Raw genomic sequence first — 13,466 nt, forward strand, 5'->3', positions numbered from 1 at the left:
CATCAGATCAGAATACCCGGATCCTAGCCCCATATTTACTGAAATCCTCCTGCAAATGAAGACATATCCATGCGCTTTGCCCAGCACTTTCTGTGCCGAAGGGCAATGAGGTAGGCGGAGATGAGAGAGAAAACAGTGAGGATCTGCTGCAGTCGAGGCACAGTGTCTGGCAGCAGCAGGGACTGATCACATTCATACACACAGCGGCACACACACCTCTTCCTTTAAGCTGTTAAGGTATCTACGCGGATAATGAGAGGCTCCCCTAGCCAAGCCCCAAAAAGCCCCACAAAGTATGAGACGGCGGCCGAGTTCAAGGAGAGAAGCTCTGGAAGATGGGGAGGGTACGTTCCTGCTGATGATGACAGCATTTGGGGAGAAAGAGGGGAAGAGGAAGAGAGGAAAGCAGTGCAGGAGCCGTTGGGGGGGGGCGGGGGGCGCTGCATCAGAACGACGTCGACCTTTTATGATGCACCAAATGCTCCCCTGCACCCAGGGCAGGAAGATCGCCGTCTGGGCTACGGTCTGACGTGAAACACCATGAACGCCTATCACGTGGGGTAGAGGCTGGCTCGTGTCCTCTCTTCATTCTGGAAGAACGATCGTTGCGGGCACATGCCTGTGCTGGCTGCATACAGTCAGGGGGAAACTGTGGGATTCAGGGCGCCTGGTGGTTAAGAGCCAGACAGCCTGATTTCTAATCACGTCGCCACCCCTTTCTAGCCTCAGTTTCTCATCTCCAAATTCAGGAAAGCAATAGCCCCTATGCTGGGAGAGGCTGTGAGGCTTGAATGCTTTTATAGAAATTCTCAGAGCAGGGCTGCAGGCACAGCAGAGATCCAGGGCAAGCTAGCTATGCCGCCTTGCCAGCCAACTGCGCATGTTCCCAAAGAGGGACTTAAACGGGCCTTCTGGAGGGATCAGCTCAGAGCCGGTCCCCTGGGAACGGTGGATCAGCGGGCTCCAAACAGGCAAGCCCGTGTAAAACCCGTCAGAGCCAGCAGTGTCCACAGAGGCCGCGGGCGGGTATTTAGTCCTCTCCTCCCGTGTACGGGTGCCGGCGCCGTGCACTGCTCAACACCTCGCTGGTTTCCAGAATGGCATCCGTTTCCAGCTCCAGTTCGGACACTCCAGCAGGGCTTTCTGACCTCTCCAGGTTGAGGATAAAGGAGAGCTCTGCCAGCCCTGGGACGGCCACCTTGGCCTCCAACAGAAGGGAAGCAAGAAAACCCCCAAGACACCAGACACCTCCTCAGCGCATCTGTGTGCATTTTCTTGCCTGACCCAGTTCTGATCCGAGTCACCTTCAGTTAGGCTGATGAGAGGTCTTCAGCGCAGGGGGGCGCCCAGGGAAAGCCACGACGTCCCCTCCCTCCCAGAGCTGCCTGAGGATGACCTGGGGATGCCCAGAGCCCGCCTGAGGGCACGTCCGTGTGTCTGTCTGTCCGTCTGTCCGCAGCGGCCCCGCCACTGAGACACCTTCCTCCCTACAGCCTCGGGAACTTGGGGCTGAAGCGGTGCAGAAACCCCACGCGGACGTATTTATGGTACCTCTTGCCAGTTCATCTCAAGGTGGCGGAAACTCCCACTGGTCGCAGTTCTGAGCCAGTTAGTTCAACATTCAGTCGCAGGACAGACGGTGTGTAAGGCCTTCCTTTCACTCAGCGGGTCCTCGCAGGGTTTTACGTGCCAGCAATCTCCGGGAAGGTAGAGGGGCGCCCCCAGCAGCAGGATCCCAGGGCTGGGGTCGCTACTTAAGCGTAATGACCAAGGCAGGCCCACCTGGGAGCTGGCGCTCAAGTTCAAGGCGGAGCAGCCAGCGTCCTGCCAACAGGAGGGGGCCCTGTCCCCATATCGTGAGCACAGCTTTAAGGGGAAACAGCGCTCATCTGGTATCATCAGAGGGGAACGCTGCTCCCATGACAATCCACCCCATTACGAAACATCCTCCTAAAATCTTTTAAAGTATTTCTTTTCCTCCAGGGAGGGAAGAAAGTTTGTCTCATTTCTCGTCCCTCTTAGCCTGCTGGCGTCGATGCCGAAGAATCCATCACTTAAAGTAATCTTCTGGAAAAGGCTCAGCTCTCTGGGCCTGGTCTCCACGCAGCCTGAGGACCGAGAGGCAGAGCAGCTGGGAAGTCCACTCCAAGTGACCTCATCCTACCACAGGCGCTTTCTCTGCCTTTCTCCATGGACACTCTGACCTCCCTCATGACGTGTTTCTCTCTTTACACAGCCCAGGGTTGATTCTGATTACACAACCCAGCAGTCAGGTTAGGAGGAAATGTTTCATGCATGTAATAGCAGTTACATATAATCCTTTCCTAAAACCTGCTTGGGGACCAGCTTATTTTGGAGGGGAAACAGGCTGGCTTTGTTGTCACTTCGCATTATCTCTTTCTCCTACGTAACTGTGATTAAGACAACATGTAGCTGATCCAACATTTTGTTGCTCAATCACAATACGTTTCAATAAATTATGGCATTTACACTTGGACCCCAACTACAGAAAAACATCCACATGGAAAATATTGGGGGGAAAGATCATAACAAAAAAAAAATCTATGGTAGTTACGTGCCGGTTGCTTTCTTTCTTTCATGGACTTATTGTCATACTGACCAATGAGTATATGTCTATTATTTTACAGTAAGAAAAGATACCACCCAAAGATAAGATTTTTCACTAATCTTAGTTATTTATTGACTTGAAGTCAGATGGCCCATAATTATAAATATAACGAAACAACTATTATTTTATTATTAGAGTCTATTATTTTATTACCAGAGTCCTAGCAACAGTACTACCATTTAAAATATGGGAATAAACCAGTACAATAAAGTCCTTAAAAGAGTATTTCAGCATCAGGCAAAATGTCCATGATACAGTGTTACGTTGGAAAAAAGTAGGTTTCAAGATGGAATGTGCATGATAAATTTTGTTTTGCATGGACACGCGTGCCCACACACACACACACACACACACAAATGGTAGATAACCTTCCAAAAAAGTCTCACATCTACTTCTGGGGGTGGAATTTCGCTAGATTTATCTGTGTGCTTTTCGTATTTTCCAAATTTTCTCCTATGAACATGAACTGTTTTCACATTCATTAAAATGTAATTAAAACCTGGCAATGTCTCCAGAAATAATCTGCATGAGAACGACTCAGTGCTTCTAAGTAGGAAATGAGGCTACAGGGCTCGGAGAGCAGAGGAGGGGCTCTTGTGTTAGAAAAATAATGCCGCTCTTCACGGAATAAAAAACATCCCAGGGGGAAGCCTTCAGAAAGGGTCCTTTCTGCACTTGGCCGCCCTTCTGGGTTAATTAATGGCTGGCTGGGGCCTTCATCCAAGACCCGTGTGCACATCAATAGCCGATGCTGACGTGACAGGAAAGGCATCCGGTCCCTGGGGTTACCTCCAAAACCATCTGCGCACCTCCCAAGTGGCCACAGAGTCCCCTCTCAAACTCTGTAAACTCTCCACCCTACTTACCCATCTCTGTCTGTCCAGGAGGAAACCCCAGAAGGAAGCCTTCCTAAAAGTGCTCAACCTAGTAACAGCAAACCGCTGCTCAGACAGCCTGCGTCATAGAGCCAGACGATGTACGCATGATGCCCTTTCCTAGTCCCCTGCTCTCTACAACTACCATGTGAGCTCATGCACCCAGATGTCAGCAGACTACCTTGGAGACACTGCCAGTTATTGCTTCTATGTAAGAATACTGCTTTTCTCAAGACTTTGGTTTAAGCCAACACTTTTAACTGATTAACACTGATTAATCCCTAAATCAACTTACAGACTTAATTGCCTTTAACACTGAAAAATCGGAAATGGCTTCTCCACAACGTACACGAGGCCCTCCAGCGAATTTTAGAAAGACACACAGGCTGGCTATGAAGCTTCTAAGACACTGATTCTCACCCACATATGCAGGATTTATTTGGGTCTTGACAGTTCCCTTTCCGGTATCACAGAGTCATGAGTGAGGTCATTTACTCATAGAACATGGCCTTTGGAGTTTTGAAAAAATAAACCCTGTGGCTTTCTCTAGAAGATGTAAAAGCAGGCAATGCCTCACCCATCAAGTGCTGTGGAACTCTTACGTCTTCATAAAATAGCACCTCTAGATGCTTCAAGTTAAATGAGTAACAAAAACATTAAAAAACAAAAACACAAAGGGGTAGATGGGTGGCTCAGTTGGTTAAGCATCTACCTTTGGCTTGGCTCGTGATCCTGCAGTCCTGGGACTGAACCCTGCGCATCCTCAGCAGGGAGTCTGCTTCTTCCTCTCCCTCTGCCCCTCACCCTGCTCATGCTCAGTCTCTCAGTCTCTCTCAAATAAATAAAATCTTTCAAAAAAATGTTTAAAAATATTATTAACCTAGGGGCACCTTGGTGGCTCAGGGCTTGAGCATCTGCCTTTGGTTCATGTCGTGATCCCAGGGTCCCAGGATTGAGTCCTACATCAGGCTCCCTGTGGTGAGCCTGTTTCTCCTTCTGCCTATGTCTCTGCCTCTCTCTGTGTCTTGTGAATAAACATATAAAATCTTAAAAAAATATTATGAACCTACATATTAGATAAGACTTCAAGGATCTGCCTATGTATGTCAGCAGATGCAAGAAACAAGTTTTCTCATCAAATGCTCAGCAACTTACATCTTCACAGCCACAAGACTGGTTAAAGATGTAAAATACAAAATAAAGTAGTGATAGTAGTAGTGAGTAGGCTTTGCCCTATAGACATTTGGGACCACCTGAATCCGTGGTGGGGCCATTCCTGTGCATGGTAGGATGCTAAGCAGCAGCCCTGGCATCTGCCCACCAGATGCCAGTAGCACCAGGTCTTCCAACACGGCCAGATGTCCCCTGGGAAGGGGTGAGGGATCGCCTCTGACAGAATCCTTAGGGCGTGGACAAAGGTCCAGGGCCACTCCTCAGGTCATGGCAGGGCATTGCCTGCCACTCCTCACATTCCTAAAAGCCTTAGCTCCCTGAACATTGGCAGTGCATCTGCTAAGGGACCACGACTTGGATTCTGTCTTAATCACATCAAGGACCTCACAGAGCTGTTCCTCCAAATGTCCGCCAATTCAAGAAGCAGAAGTTAGGAGAGGGAGAAATAAAACAGGTGTGTTCCTTTAGGTAAGAGCCAGCAAACCGTGGCCTGCAGGCCATGAATAGTTTTTACATTTTTGAGTGCTTGAGAAGAAAATCAAGAGAACCATATTTTGTGACTCGTGAAATTGATATGACATTCAAATTCCAGTGTCCACAAATAAAGTTTTATTGGCACTCACCCACGGCCGTTTATGTATGATCAACAGCTGTTTTTACACAACAACAGCAGAGCTGAGTGGCTGTCACAGAGCCCGGCTGGCCCGTGACAGAAAATGCTCTGGTTTTCCCAGCTCTACTGAAGAGTTTCCAGTTTCTTTCCCTTTTTACTTTATTTTTAAAGATTTTATTTATTTATTCATGACAGAGAGAGAGACAGAGACAGAGAGAGGCAGAGACACAGGCTGAAGGAGAAGCAGGATCTGTGCAGGGAGCCTGACGCAGGACTCGATCCCAGGTCTCCAGGGTCACGCCCTGGGCCAAAGGCAGACGCTCACTGCTGAGCCACTCAGGCGTCCTGAGTTTCTGGTTTCTACATTAGACAACAACTGCCTTCCTCCTTGTCTATTCCCAGCTTGAAAAGCTGCCTGTCTGCTAACTAGCAGGCGATGCCCCCAAATGTGAATGCTCCTCAGGAACAATCCTATCGCTTTAAAGTGAGAGCAAGAAACACCACTGCCAGGGTCGGCCACGAGTGTCTTTCAAAGGAGGCACGTGTAGAAACGAGGTAAGTCTAAGGGAGCATATTATGAGTCCTCACTTTCTGATGCATGGCAGCCGACAGAGAGAGACAGGGCATGTGGTTTACAGAAGACTCCCGATCTTACTGATGCACCTGCAACGCGGGTACTGCAGTAGGTACACAACAGTGTCATGTCCTCGCACAATCCCCAATGACCATCTGCATCTGTAAACTATACAATGAGTCACCAAAGGGTACCAAGAAAAAAAAAAATCCATAGTCATCTATAAAGTTCAACACCAGTCCCTCACACACAGTGGGAATTCAATGTGCGCTCAATTCGATTGAAACCTGTGTTCCCTAAGCACTGAGTTAATTCTCAATCAACACACTGATGACAAACAGACCTCTCCCATCTTCCCTCTAATATTTAGAAGATGGTTCAACATTTCAAAACATAATGATGAATGGAAGAGTCTAGAAGTTCGTCAAAATGCTAAAGATAGTTACCATGCAACCTATCACTTCTATTCCCTGACATGACTCAAGAGATGCCTGCACAAAAACGTGTACACAAATGTTCCTAACAGCAAAAATATGAATAACGATTCATAGTAACTGGAAGGTCAATGCAACTCAAATGTCCATCGGCTGATGAAAACAATGTGGTATGACCGTACAATGGAATATTACTCAGCCATAAAAAAAAAAAAGGTTCATGCTACAAGACGGATGAATCTTGAAAATATTATGTTAGGTTAAAGCCAGGCACAAACTCAACTTAGTTAACATTGTGAAATTTTAGTTTTTATCAGCACACTACAGTTTTGAAATATTTAAGTAAAATATCAAGATTCTTATACATTTACTTTATCAAACAATTTTTACATACTTGGGCTGGGTGGGGGGGGGGGGGGGCGCGCAGAGAAAGAATCCTAAGTTAGGCTCCACACCAGCACAGAGCCCATTGCAGGGCTCGATCTCACAATCCTGAGAGATCATGACCTGAGCCAAAATCAAGAATCAGATGCTTAACTGACTTAGCCACCCAGGTGTCCCTTTACATACTCTAGTTAAATTAAGGACCATCACCTCAGTTCTGATTGAATTTTTTAAAGCAATAAGCAAAATTCATCACCAAATTTCCATCTTTATGTTTTTAAAAATCTGAAAGATGTTTTATTTTTTTCTTAAAAAAAAATTAAAGACGGGGCAGCCCAGGTGGCTCAGTGGTTTAGTGTCGCCTTCAGCCCAGGGCCTGATCCTGAAGACCCGGGATCAAGTCCCACGTCAGGCTCCCTGCATGGAGCCTGCTTCTCCTTCTGCTTGTGTCTCTCCCTCTCTCTCTCTCTCTCAATCTGTGTCTCTCATGAATAAATAAATAAAATCTTTAAAAAAAATTAAAGACAAAAATACAAATATAAAAATTAAATAATACAGCAGATACAAAAAGCAAATAATAAGGTTGCCTGGGTGGCTCAGTTAGTTAAGCATCTGCCTTCAGCTCAGGTCACATCGGGCTCCCTGCTCAGCGGGGAGAGTCTGCTTCTCCCTCTCCCCCTACTTGCGCTCGCTCTCTCTCATTCACTCTCTCTCTCTCAAATAAGTAAGTAAAATCTTTAAAAAAAAAAAAAAAAAAAAAGGTAAATAATAAAATCAAACCCTAAAATTCCATCTACCTCCAAAAAATTTTAAAAAATTAAAAAAAAATAACAAACAAACAAAAAATAAAATAAAACTCCATCTACCCAAAGATACCAACTTTTACAGAACTGCCCATCTGTTTTAGTTTGGCATATGGGCTTCAACTCTCGGCACCTGTTTGATTTGGTCTTCTGCAAAGTTTATCATCTCCTTGACCTATAAATAATAATCTACATGCTGTTCTAATAAGTTTCAAGGCTACCTAGCAAATCAGTTTGCAGATACACAGAAACTGCATTAAAAAACTAATAAAGCACAAGGGCACCTGGCTGGCTCAGTCAGTAGCGCATGCAACTCTTTTTTTATGATTTTATTTACTCATGAGAGACACAGAAAAAGGGGTAGAGACACAGGCAGAGGAAGAAGCAGACTCCCTGTGGGAAGCCCGATCTGGGACTCAATCCCAGCACCCAGGATCACGCCCTGAGCCCAAAGCAGATGCTCAACCACGGAGCCACTCAGATGCCCTGAGAGCATGCAACTCTTGATCTCGGGGTTTTAAGTTTAAGCCCCATGCTGGGTGTAGAGATAACTTAAACAGTTTTTTTTTTCAAATCTTTAAAAAAGATTCGTTTCTCTAATCTAATTCTGTAATCTTACAGAATTAAGGGATCCCTGGGTGGCGCAGCGGTTTGGCGCCTGCCTTTGGCCCAGGGCGCGATCCTGGAGACCCGGGATCGAATCCCACATCGGGCTCCCAGTGCATGGAGCCTGCTTCTCCCTCTGCCTGTGTCTCTGCCTCTCTCTCTCTCTGTGACTATCATAAATAAATTTTTTAAAAAATGTGTTTTAAAAAAAAAAAATCTTACAGAATTAAGATACAGGAGACAATGTCTATGCTCATGTGCCTTATAAAATTAAACCAAAAAATTAATTATAAAGTCACACTGTTGACAAGGAAGTTTGGTTTTAGTTTTAGAAGGTGTCATCCTCTCCTGGTAAGACCTAGAAAAGTTTATGATAACTGGTACAGTGTCCAAAATTTCTAGAAGGCAGTAAAATGCGAATTCATCATTTAGAATTACTATATACCCATAAGGATCTCACAGTGCTCTACTACCTTCAAATTCAACAAGGAGAAAGACCCGTGACTTGAAAAAAATAATTTTAAAACAGAAGTTGCTCAGTTTGGGCAAAATGCACTTCCACTTCTCTAAGGGATTTCAGCTAAAGGAAAAGATCCAACAGCAAGTGGGTTGCTTACCTTTATGGTGACTTCATGTGTAGACCTTTGAACCAGTGAGCTCCCCAGCATCCGATCGTACTAACTGCAAAGTGTCTGCCAGGACCTGCCTGGTGAGAAACGAGATATGAAGAAGAAACTTAAAATTCCTTGGGAAGTATTCATCTCCGGCCTCTCCCACTTCATTGTTTTCTTTTTCACATCGGTGGCATTGTTTCCCTTTTTCACCTCACCTCAAACTTAACACATTTGATTATGTCACAATCTGTCTTACACTTTAATGCAGACAATGCAGTTATACTTGCAGAGTGAAAGATGAGAAATGAGAGTAGCCAGTCGGTATCAACTGTATGTGTAGAAATCCCAAAAGAGTCTCAAAATAAATAAAATTAATTTTAGTTCAGATTCTGCTACTGGTATCCTTTAACGATATAATTAATGCCTATTTGAAATACTTCTGTCTTAGGGACTGTCTCACATGCAACCAAGAAACTATATACACCTCTAAGAGAAGAAAACACACTTTAAGGGAACTTTATAGACATCATTTGGGCTAATCTTTAGAAGTCTTGCATGCATGTCCATGTGCATACATATATACCCTTGTACGTTCTGTGTTTAAAAACACAAAGAAACAACATTAGAATCTTTTTTTCAAAAAAAAAAAAAAATCTTTTTTTCCCCTTTCGACTTCCCTATCATAAAGCAAAAGAAAGGCACTGGCTCAGTATGGTTCAACTTATCCATTACTGTTGTCATTCAGTTCAATTTCACAAGGGTTCCACCATTTGCACTTCTGAAGAAGCCAGGTTTGTAAGCTCCTAAGATAACCTTCATATCAAAAACGTGTTTCTACTTTTCAGTCAATATAAACACTAAGCAATCAACCAGCACTGCCGTAATAGTATTTACCTTCTTCCTCATAAAATGCGCTCAGTTGTGAATGAATCCAGCCTCCGACATTTAAATTAGCTACTACTGTCTATAAGCTCAAAATCTAAGGAAATTAACTGTCATCTTCTCTAAATCCTTATTCAGTCATCTTAAGTGATAAAAAGGTGCAAGGTTAATAGAATTCAAATCCACAAGCGAAGCAATGAGTAAAGGTGCTTCTTTTTATTTTTTTAATTTTTATTTATTTATGATAGTCACACAGAGAGAGGGGTGGGGGCAGAGACACAGGCAGAGGGAGAAGTAGGCTCCATGCACCGGGAGCCCGACGTGGGACTCGATCCCAGGTCTTCAGGATCGCGCCCTGGGACAAAGGCAGGCGCCAAACCACTGCGCCACCCAGGGATCCCAGTAAAGGTGTTTCTTATTAGTGAATACAGAACCTCATGAAATGTTTTAAAGAAATTCAACAAAGTTATTCCCATTGAGTCATATTTATAGCTATACTCCTCAGAGAAAGGAGATTAAAAGGATTTAACAGGTAGGTTCATAGGTCCTTAATTTCCATTACAGTACATTTTTTAAAAAATTTATTCATGAGAGACACAGAGAGAGAGAGGCAGAGACACAGGCAGAGGGAGAAGCAGGCTTCTCACAGAGAGCCCGATGCGGGACTCGATCCCAGATCCCAGGATCATAACCTGAGCTTAGAAGGCAGCCGCCGAACTGCTGAACCACCCAGGCATCCCTATGGTATGTTTTTTAAAAAAACATCATAAGGATATGTAGGATAAAAGTAATAACCAGGGCAATTTTTAAAACTCTACCATTGAAGAAAAATAATGAGATTTAAACAAAATTTCCCTACAACTCTTTGAGTAGAAATTATTCAGTGGAGTGAAGCAGGGATAAAGGAATATTGATTTTGCTCATAAAATAAAAAAAACATTTCACAATGAAGACAATTTCTGTAGAGCCAAAATAGGATAATACTCCTTACAGTACCTGAAACAGAAAGCAAATTAATATTTTTAGAATTGAGCTGTAAATTGCCATGGGGGGGGAAATGGCCTTATGATGAAATCGCTAAATACCATAAAGTATCAAAATATGAGCAGATGTCACCACAATAAGCCCCAAATTGCGTGAAAATTAAAATACTAAAATCCATAACAATTCAATAAGTAATTAATATATAAACAGCTCTTATTACAAGCTGTTCAAAAAAAACCTTTAGAATCAAATTCTTATTCTTTGGTCCAAACCAGATGGTAACTCACAAATGAGAGTGTTGGAATTGAAGATCATCTTTTATATATGTTGTTAAACTCAGTAAGTGTAATTAACATCATCTGTGTGTTATAAACACACAAAAACGGGAAAATTTGACTGGTTCGTAACATTCTTCTGCTTATCCTACATGTCAAAATTAATTAGCGTATTGATAGAAACAATAGATTAAAATGATAAGTCCAATCCTCCAATACCTAATCCTAACTGATTGTCCCATGACATCAGTACCCGAACAGAACCACCGTCAGTGGCACCGCCACCTCCTGGCAGTGCTGGCCAAGAGGTTGGTGCACTGCAGAGGACTGGTGTGAAATGCCAGATTTTATTTATTTATTAGAGAGAGAGAGAGAGAGAGAGGGGCAGAGACACAGGCAGAGGGAGAAGCAGGCTCCATGCAGGGAGCCCGACGTGGGACTCGATCCCGGGTCCCCAGGATCACGCACTGGGCCGAAGGCGGTGCTAACCCGCTGGGCCCCCCGGGCTGCCCCATGCCAATGATTTTAGCAAATGCAATACACTCTTTATTCTCAAAGGTAAATGAAAAGGACTGCACAATTTTCCGGCAGGGCATGGTGCAGACCCCGCCGCGGGCTCCCGACATCCACCCTGGCAAGTCCCAGAGTTGCCGTCGCTCCAGCCGTGACCCGTCAAGGACGCACCCCGCGATCCCGCCCCGCCCTGGGCTCTCCGGACTCGCCAGTCCGACCACCTCGCGCGAACGGAAGACGTGGCACCCTCTGCGCCCGGCCTGTCACTTAGCGGGACGCCTGCGGCCCAGCCCGAGAAGGCGAGCAGCGGCCGCGCCGGGCCCGCTCCGCCTGCCCCGGGGCCTGCCCTCGTCGCTGGGGCCTCACGGTCCTTGGCTGAAGCCTTACCCTCCCAGGGCTCCGGGACGGACAGAGGCCCCCGCCCCACCTGGAGCAGAGCAAGTGACTCCCCGCTCAGCGCCTTCTCCGAGGGGGTCGGGCACCGGAGAAACTGGGATTTCTTTTGCTTGGCTCTCGCCGCCCCCACCTCCCCAGCTTTAGCACCTGGTCAGGGGTGCTCACATTCCCTCAGACCCACCAGGGCCACCTGAGTTTGGCAATGGTTGTCCACCAACCTTCTCAAATTTAATACTGAAATTCAATACTGATCCTAAGAAGAGCATGGAAATCTCATAGTGTGTTTCAACCAGGGGCGACTGCGCCTTGCACCCCGGGATATATTAGGCACAGTGTGGAGACAGATTTTGGCTGTCACACGTGGGGGAGCGGGTCCAATGCCATCTAATGCTGGCAGGCCAGGGATGCTGCTGCACATCCTACAACTCGTGGTCTCCTCAGAAGAAACTGATCCACCCCAAAATGTCAATAATGCTGAAGTTGAGAAATCTATTTATTATTATTTTTTTTGGGAAATCTTTTTAATGGAATAGATTTTAGACAAAGTTCTTCTCTTCGTGGCTTCTCATTTTTACTGTGAAATATCAGAAGGTGAAATAATACCTTCCCACAGGTCTTAGATTAAGAAGGAAGTGTCCACGGGAGGCTTCCCTAGATTTGTCATAATGCTTCCTTCCTGGTTGCCCAAAGTTTTAAAATTAAAATTAAAACAAATAGCCCACATGGATCACCAAGTCAAGACAAACACACATTTTCACTGATCATAAATTAAATGCTTATCTATGTAAATATCAATTCTATTTCTTGGTAGGACAGAATCTAATTTGCACAATACAGTTTTTTTTTTTAATTGCCTACATAGAATCTCACGTGGATCAGGACCGAGGCCTCTACCGACAGCCAGTGCCATTTGCCAGCCGTGTGACAAAGCCACCAAGGAAGCAGCTCATCCAGCCCCAAACAGATGACCGCAGCCCCACCTGACCTCTTCATTGCAATTTCAGAGCAGCCCCAACAGAACCACCCACTGAATCACGCCAGCATTCCTGCCCCTCAGAATCGACTTTGTGAAGGGCAGGCGGGAAAAATGCATGGGGCAGGGCCCCCTCTGCACGTGCCTCTGCATCATTATCCACAGGCTGAGGAGCATGATGTGTGGCGCTGCTGCCAGAGAAACCTAGCACTAAATGAACTGGAAGCCAAGCAGCTGGAGGTTTAAAATAAGTAGGGGAGAGTTTGCCAAAAAGTGTGTTCCTCAGAAGGAGGTTTTCCAGGTGGTTTGCTCTGCATCATCTGAATACTGCTTCCACAATCCAAGAGGATTGGAAACACGGGTTTTTTTGTACAGTTATTAAAAATCAACAATAGTACAAAGCAAAAAAAAAAAAAAAAAAAACAATAATGGTTAACACGAAACTATGCCTATCATGTGCCCAGCTCTGTTCCAGGTACTTTTTTTTTTTAATTTTTTTATTAAAAAAAATTTTTTTTTGTTCCAAGTACTTTAAAGTCATGTAATCCTTTATTAAATAATGAAAGAAGCCTACCTACCAGAACCTCATGCCACATTTTCATGGCTGTACCCCCAGGCCTCACCACCAACCATATCACACCAGGTGATCACATACAATAAATCATCATCCTGCTGTCAGGATCCCCTCATGGCTCGGAGCCAGAGGCAGCGGGAAAGCTGTGAACCACCCTCTTCATG

General features: G+C 45.1%; 1 protein-coding gene across 3 annotated transcripts in view; it reads right to left on the reverse strand.

The window, feature by feature from the left end:
- TBL1X (transducin beta like 1 X-linked) overlaps positions 1-13,466 on the reverse strand; it is a 211,967-nt gene that overhangs the window by 57,291 nt on the left and 141,210 nt on the right. For all 3 annotated transcript variants that reach the window (XM_077888299.1, XM_077888298.1, XM_077888300.1), the window contains one exon: positions 8,709-8,797. The gene's annotated coding sequence lies outside the window, so the exon portion shown is untranslated. The remainder of the gene's footprint in view (positions 1-8,708; positions 8,798-13,466) is intronic.

This window comes from Canis aureus, chromosome X (assembly GCF_053574225.1).
Source record: "Canis aureus isolate CA01 chromosome X, VMU_Caureus_v.1.0, whole genome shotgun sequence".
Taxonomy (NCBI): Eukaryota; Metazoa; Chordata; class Mammalia; order Carnivora; family Canidae; genus Canis; species Canis aureus.